This window comes from Schistocerca cancellata, unplaced genomic scaffold (genome assembly GCF_023864275.1).
Source record: "Schistocerca cancellata isolate TAMUIC-IGC-003103 unplaced genomic scaffold, iqSchCanc2.1 HiC_scaffold_253, whole genome shotgun sequence".
NCBI lineage: Eukaryota > Metazoa > Arthropoda > Insecta > Orthoptera > Acrididae > Schistocerca > Schistocerca cancellata.
The window spans coordinates 57501-65713 of NW_026046275.1; the positions used below are offsets into that span (position 1 = coordinate 57501).

General features: G+C 56.0%; 2 non-coding genes across 2 annotated transcripts; both read left to right on the top strand.

The window, feature by feature from the left end:
• Positions 1-3246: 3246 nt before the first annotated feature.
• LOC126113388 (small subunit ribosomal RNA) lies at positions 3247-5153 on the top strand. Its single transcript, XR_007524895.1, has one exon. It is a non-coding gene; the product is annotated as a small subunit ribosomal RNA (ribosomal RNA).
• A 350-nt stretch (positions 5154-5503) lies between these two features.
• LOC126113398 (5.8S ribosomal RNA) lies at positions 5504-5658 on the top strand. Its single transcript, XR_007524904.1, has one exon. It is a non-coding gene; the product is annotated as a 5.8S ribosomal RNA (ribosomal RNA).
• Positions 5659-8213: the final 2555 nt, after the last annotated feature.

The window sequence follows — 8213 nt, forward strand, 5'->3', positions numbered from 1 at the left end:
CCTTAACCTAACCCACGTTGTGCCTTAACCTAACCCACGTTGTGCCTTAACCTAACCCACGTTGTGCCTTAACCTAACCCACGTTGTGCCTTAACCTAACCCACGTTGTGCCTTAACCTAACCCACGTTGTGCCTTAACCTAACCCACGTTGTGCCTTAACCTAACCCACGTTGTGCCTTAACCTAACCCACGTTGTGCCTTAACCTAACCCACGTTGTGCCTTAACCTAACCCACGTTGTGCCTTAACCTAACCCACGTTGTGCCTTAACCTAACCCACGTTGTGCCTTAACCTAACCCAAGTTGTGCCTTAACCTAACCCAAGTTGTGCCTTAACCTAACCCAAGTTGTGCCTTAACCTAACCCAAGTTGTGCCTTAACCTAACCCAAGTTGTGCCTTAACCTAACCCAAGTTGTGCCTTAACCTAACCCAAGTTGTGCCTTAACCTAACCCAAGTTGTGCCTTAACCTAACCCAAGTTGTGCCTTAACCTAACCCACGTTGTGCCTTAACCTAACCCAAGTTGTGCCTTAACCTAACCCACGTTGTGCCTTAACCTAACCCACGTTGTGCCTTAACCTAACCCACGTTGTGCCTTAACCTAACCCACGTTGTGCCTTAACCTAACCCACGTTGTGCCTTAACCTAACCCACGTTGTGCCTTAACCTAACCCACGTTGTGCCTTAACCTAACCCACGTTGTGCCTTAACCTAACCCACGTTGTGCCTTAACCTAACCCACGTTGTGCCTTAACCTAACCCACGTTGTGCCTTAACCTAACCCACGTTGTGCCTTAACCTAACCCACGTTGTGCCTTAACCTAACCCACGTTGTGCCTTAACCTAACCCACGTTGTGCCTTAACCTAACCCACGTTGTGCCTTAACCTAACCCACGTTGTGCCTTAACCTAACCCAAGTTGTGCCTTAACCTAACCCAAGTTGTGCCTTAACCTAACCCAAGTTGTGCCTTAACCTAACCCAAGTTGTGCCTTAACCTAACCCAAGTTGTGCCTTAACCTAACCCAAGTTGTGCCTTAACCTAACCCAAGTTGTGCCTTAACCTAACCCAAGTTGTGCCTTAACCTAACCCAAGTTGTGCCTTAACCTAACCCACGTTGTGCCTTAACCTAACCCACGTTGTGCCTTAACCTAACCCACGTTGTGCCTTAACCTAACCCACGTTGTGCCTTAACCTAACCCACGTTGTGCCTTAACCTAACCCACGTTGTGCCTTAACCTAACCCACGTTGTGCCTTAACCTAACCCACGTTGTGCCTTAACCTAACCCACGTTGTGCCTTAACCTAACCCACGTTGTGCCTTAACCTAACCCACGTTGTGCCTTAACCTAACCCACGTTGTGCCTTAACCTAACCCACGTTGTGCCTTAACCTAACCCACGTTGTGCCTTAACCTAACCCACGTTGTGCCTTAACCTAACCCAAGTTGTGCCTTAACCTAACCCACGTTGTGCCTTAACCTAACCCAAGTTGTGCCTTAACCTGCTCTGTAATTGGCATATGACACGTTACATTAATCCAGTGTTGTCTAACCACAACCCTCTGAATATAGTTCGCTACTCGCACCGCCCACCCTCTTGTGTATCGTTTCATGTTCAACACTTCGCAAGTGTTGCTTACTTTTTACATGCTCCCGCTGTACACTGTAATGTGGACGACTGCAGGATGTACATCGCCCCCACCCTCCCCCCTGCCTTCGCACGCTGGTCGTTCAGGTGCTTGCGTGTTCAATGCCCTTCGCAGCTGTTCACTGGCATTCGCATGTCGAAGCGCTCAGTCTACGTCGTGGTACGGCCTGTGTCCACTGTCCGCTGATGTCGTAAGCTTAACCCTCACATTGTACTGCACATAGGTCCGTATGTACTGCATGATACGCTGTGGCACATGTGTGACCGTACAACGACTGCGCCCAACAACAGCGAACCATACGGTCCAAATGTTGTGCACTCAGCCACGTGCCGTCTCCCCATAACAGCTACATTGCAGTGTGGTACGCCATAGAGACGTGTGGGATTAACGGACGCCCTGGATGGCGATCAGCATGAGCCGTCTGTTGATGTAGTGGCGCGTGTATTCAAACGTAGTCGTCTCTTCTCACACAGTGTGATAGCATGGTGCACCGCGTTCCACATCTGCGACATGGTACAGATGCTGGTTGACAGTCGGTCTCGTAATGGACATCGCATACGTAGGGGGCCACCTCCCACGTGTTCTCTAGTCGTGCACATTTTGTTGCGTGTATGTGGGCAGACGTAGTGTGTCGTGACACCTAACAGACAGGTATGCAATAATCGTTGCATTTGCAAACTGGGATGGACGTCTACGTTTGCTGGTGACGTTACGCAAATGAACAACTGGTAAACCCATTGTGGTGCGGTTGTTGTTGCTGGAGGTAAATCAGTAAGGGCAAATCTGTGTGTGAAGCGATACGCGGCGGTGGCTGGGTGGGACCGTCCCCGGCCGGTGAGGGGGGGCCGCCCGGCGTGCTGGCCGCGCGGTGCGTGGGCGCACGCGCTACAGCCGGCTGGTGGGGGCGCCCAGTGGCAGGCGCGCCGGCCGACGGACGCGGCAGGCGGCGCAGCTGCGCGCCGGGGCACCCTGCGCGCGGCGCCGGGCGGCCAAAGTGGGTCCTCGCGGGCCCGGTGCGAAGCGCGGTGGACATCTGCAGTGTGCTGGTCCGACTGAGGACTGTGTGCGTTGAGGATGCGCCGCCGCCCGCACTCGGCGCCGCGACGCCGTCTGCTGCTCGGTCGCCCCAGCGGTTCTCGCTGGTGGTTTGTATCGCAGTTGTGCAGACGTGTTGGCACGTGCGCTGTGCTGGGAGAGTTCGCTTCGGCACCCACGTGGGGCCTTTGCCCTTCTGTGGCGCTGGCGTTGGAGCTGCCGGTCACCGTAGGTGGCGCGTGTTGTCTCCCGCCGGCAATGCCACGACAGCACGCTCCCGGGCCTCTGTCGGCAGCGGCAAGCTCAGTTGGGAGCACGGGTGGTCGCACCTAAAGCGTCTACTCGCCTAACTCCGGGCGATTGCGCCTCTCTCGAACCCGACCAAGTACTTAGGACGGCGCTGCGCGCCGCCGGGACCTGAGAGGGTTTCGAGGTGTATTGTGCAGGGGAGCTCAGCCTCCTCCTGTTTGCAGAATAATTGAGCGGACGCTTGCGTGTTCGCGCGGGCCCCTGGGACACACTCCCGGGCGGCCGGCTGCTCAGCTCTAGTTGACGCAGCTCCCCCTGGTTGATCCTGCCAGTAGTCATATGCTTGTCTCAAAGATTAAGCCATGCATGTCTCAGTACAAGCCGCATTAAGGTGAAACCGCGAATGGCTCATTAAATCAGTTATGGTTCCTTAGATCGTACCCACGTTACTTGGATAACTGTGGTAATTCTAGAGCTAATACATGCAAACAGAGTCCCGACCAGAGATGGAAGGGACGCTTTTATTAGATCAAAACCAATCGGTCGGCTCGTCCGGTCCGTTTGCCTTGGTGACTCTGAATAACTTTGGGCTGATCGCACGGTCCTCGTACCGGCGACGCATCTTTCAAATGTCTGCCTTATCAACTGTCGATGGTAGGTTCTGCGCCTACCATGGTTGTAACGGGTAACGGGGAATCAGGGTTCGATTCCGGAGAGGGAGCCTGAGAAACGGCTACCACATCCAAGGAAGGCAGCAGGCGCGCAAATTACCCACTCCCGGCACGGGAGGTAGTGACGAAAAATAACGATACGGGACTCATCGAGGCCCCGTAATCGGAATGAGTACACTTTAAATCCTTTAACGAGTATCTATTGGAGGGCAAGTCTGGTGCCAGCAGCCGCGGTAATTCCAGCTCCAATAGCGTATATTAAAGTTGTTGCGGTTAAAAAGCTCGTAGTTGGATTTGTGTCCCACGCTGTTGGTTCACCGCCCGTCGGTGTTTAACTGGCATGTATCGTGGGACGTCCTGCCGGTGGGGCGAGCCGAAGGCGTGCGACCCGCCTCGTGCGTGTTCGTGCGTCCCGAGGCGGACCCCGTTGAAATCCTACCAAGGTGCTCTTTATTGAGTGTCTGGGTGGGCCGGCACGTTTACTTTGAACAAATTAGAGTGCTTAAAGCAGGCAAGCCCGCCTGAATACTGTGTGCATGGAATAATGGAATAGGACCTCGGTTCTATTTTGTTGGTTTTCGGAACCCGAGGTAATGATTAATAGGGACAGGCGGGGGCATTCGTATTGCGACGTTAGAGGTGAAATTCTTGGATCGTCGCAAGACGAACAGAAGCGAAAGCATTTGCCAAGTATGTTTTCATTAATCAAGAACGAAAGTTAGAGGTTCGAAGGCGATCAGATACCGCCCTAGTTCTAACCATAAACGATGCCAGCCAGCGATCCGCCGCAGTTCCTCCGATGACTCGGCGGGCAGCCTCCGGGAAACCAAAGCTTTTGGGTTCCGGGGGAAGTATGGTTGCAAAGCTGAAACTTAAAGGAATTGACGGAAGGGCACCACCAGGAGTGGAGCCTGCGGCTTAATTTGACTCAACACGGGAAACCTCACCAGGCCCGGACACCGGAAGGATTGACAGATTGATAGCTCTTTCTTGATTCGGTGGGTGGTGGTGCATGGCCGTTCTTAGTTGGGTGGAGCGATTTGTCTGGTTAATTCCGATAACGAACGAGACTCTAGCCTGCTAACTAGTCGCGTGACATCCTTCGTGCTGTCAGCGATTACTTTTCTTCTTAGAGGGACAGGCGGCTTCTAGCCGCACGAGATTGAGCAATAACAGGTCTGTGATGCCTTAGATGTTCTGGGCCGCACGCGCGCTACACTGAAGGAATCAGCGTGTCTTCCTAGGCCGAAAGGTCGGGGTAACCCGCTGAACCTCCTTCGTGCTAGGGATTGGGGCTTGCAATTGTTCCCCATGAACGAGGAATTCCCAGTAAGCGCGAGTCATAAGCTCGCGTTGATTACGTCCCTGCCCTTTGTACACACCGCCCGTCGCTACTACCGATTGAATGATTTAGTGAGGTCTTCGGACTGGTACGCGGCATCGACTCTGTCGTTGCGATGCTACCGGAAAGATGACCAAACTTGATCATTTAGAGGAAGTAAAAGTCGTAACAAGGTTTCCGTAGGTGAACCTGCGGAAGGATCATTACCGACTAGACTGCATGTCTTTCGATGTGCGTGTCGTGTCGCGCAACACGCTACCTGTACGGCAGCAGCCGTGCGCCGCGTGCGGAACCACGCGTGCCTCTCAAACTAACTGAAAAATGTTGTGTGGTACGAGCGCTGAAGCTCTGGAGCGGCTGGCCTGCGGCACCTGGCGCCTGGCGCCGGTTTTGAATGACTTTCGCCCGAGTGCCTGTCCGCTCCGGTGTGGAGCCGTACGACGCCATCGGCCGTGAGGCCGTTGGACACAGAACGCTGGAACAGGGGCCGTCAAACGCCTCAGTCCCGCCTATGCAACTGTTTTGAAAGAGACAGTGGAAACTAAACAAAAAAGATCACCCAGGACGGTGGATCACTCGGCTCGTGGGTCGATGAAGAACGCAGCAAATTGCGCGTCGACATGTGAACTGCAGGACACATGAACATCGACGTTTCGAACGCACATTGCGGTCCATGGATTCCGTTCCCGGGCCACGTCTGGCTGAGGGTCGGCTACGTATACTGAAGCGCGCGGCGTTTGTCCCGCCTTCGGAGACCTGGGAGTGTCGTGGCCGCCTGTGGGGCCGGCCGCGTCTCCTTAAACGTGCGATGCGCGCCCGTCGCCTGGCGGTTCGCATACCGGTACTTTCTCGGTAGCGTGCACAGCCGGCTGGCGGTGTGGCGTGCGACACCTCGTACAACGACCTCAGAGCAGGCGAGACTACCCGCTGAATTTAAGCATATTACTAAGCGGAGGAAAAGAAACTAACAAGGATTCCCCAGTAGCGGCGAGCGAACAGGGAAGAGTCCAGCACCGAACCCCGCAGGCTGCCGCCTGTCGTGGCATGTGGTGTTTGGGAGGGTCCACTACCCCGACGCCTCGCGCCGAGCCCAAGTCCAACTTGAATGAGGCCACGGCCCGTAGAGGGTGCCAGGCCCGTAGCGGCCGGTGCGAGCGTCGGCGGGACCTCTCCTTCGAGTCGGGTTGCTTGAGAGTGCAGCTCCAAGTGGGTGGTAAAACTCCATCTGAGACTAAATATGACCACGAGACCGATAGCGAACAAGTACCGTGAGGGAAAGTTGAAAAGAACTTTGAAGAGAGAGTTCAAAAGTACGTGAAACCGTTCTGGGGTAAACGTGAGAAGTCCGAAAGGTCGAACGGGTGAGATTCACGCCCATCCGGCCACTGGCTCCCGCCCTCGGCAGATGGGGCCGGCCGCCCGCGCGGAGCAATCCGCGGCGGGGTCGTGTCCGGTTGCCTTTCCACTCGCCGCGGGGTGGGGCCGTTCCGGTGTGCGGTGGGCCGCACTTCTCCCCTAGTAGGACGTCGCGACCCGCTGGGTGCCGGCCTACGGCCCGGGTGCGCAGCCTGTCCTTCCGCGGGCCTCGGTTCGCGTCTGTTGGGCAGAGCCCCGGTGTCCTGGCTGGCTGCTCGGCGGTATATCTGGAGGAGTCGATTCGCCCCTTTGGGCGCTCGGGCTCCCGGCAAGCGCGCGCGGTTCTTCCGGATGACGGACCTACCTGGCCCGGCCCCGGACCCGCGCCGCTGTTGGCTCGGGATGCTCTCGGGCGGAATAATCGCTCCCGTCAGCGGCGCTTCAGCTTTGGACAATTTCACGACCCGTCTTGAAACACGGACCAAGGAGTCTAACATGTGCGCGAGTCATTGGCTGTACGAAACCTAAAGGCGTAATGAAAGTGAAGGTCTCGCCTTGCGCGGGCCGAGGGAGGATGGGGCTTCCCCGCCCTTCACGGGGCGGCGGCCTCCGCACTCCCGGGGCGTCTCGTCCTCATTGCGAGGTGAGGCGCACCTAGAGCGTACACGTTGGGACCCGAAAGATGGTGAACTATGCCTGGCCAGGACGAAGTCAGGGGAAACCCTGATGGAGGTCCGTAGCGATTCTGACGTGCAAATCGATCGTCGGAGCTGGGTATAGGGGCGAAAGACTAATCGAACCATCTAGTAGCTGTTCCCTCCGAAGTTTCCCTCAGGATAGCTGGTGCTCGTACGAGTCTCATCCGGTAAAGCGAATGATTAGAGGCCTTGGGGCCGAAACGACCTCAACCTATTCTCAAAACTTAATGGGTGAGATCTCCGGCTTGCTTGATATGCTGAAGCCGCGAGCAAACGACTCGGATCGGAGTGCCAAGTGGGCCACTTTTGGTAAGCAGAACTGGCGCTGTGGGATGAACCAAACGCCGAGTTAAGGCGCCGAATCGACGCTCATGGGAAACCATGAAAGGCGTTGGTTGCTTAAGACAGCAGGACGGTGGCCATGGAAGTCGGAATCCGCTAAGGAGTGTGTAACAACTCACCTGCCGAAGCAACTAGCCCTGAAAATGGATGGCGCTGAAGCGTCGTGCCTATACTCGGCCGTCAGTCTGGCAGTCATGGCCGTCCTTGCGGCCGGCCGCGAAGCCCTGACGAGTAGGAGGGGTCGCGGCGGTGGGCGCAGAAGGGTCTGGGCGTGAGCCTGCCTGGAGCCGCCGTCGTGCAGATCTTGGTGGTAGTAGCAAATACTCCAGCGAGGCCCTGGAGGGCTGACGCGGAGAAGGGTTTCGTGTGAACAGCCGTTGCACACGAGTCAGTCGATCCTAAGCCCTAGGAGAAATCCGATGTTGATGGGGGCCGTCATAGCATGATGCACTTTGTGCTGGCCCCGTTGGGCGAAAGGGAATCCGGTTCCTATTCCGGAACCCGGCAGCGGAACCGATACAAGTCGGGCCCCTCTTTAGAGATGCTCGTCGGGGTAACCCAAAAGGACCCGGAGACGCCGTCGGGAGATCGGGGAAGAGTTTTCTTTTCTGCATGAGCGTTCGAGTTCCCTGGAATCCTCTAGCAGGGAGATAGGGTTTGGAACGCGAAGAGCACCGCAGTTGCGGCGGTGTCCCGATCTTCCCCTCGGACCTTGAAAATCCGGGAGAGGGCCACGTGGAGGTGTCGCGCCGGTTCGTACCCATATCCGCAGCAGGTCTCCAAGGTGAAGAGCCTCTAGTCGATAGAATAATGTAGGTAAGGGAAGTCGGCAAATTGGATCCGTAACTTCGGGATAAGGATTGGCTCTGA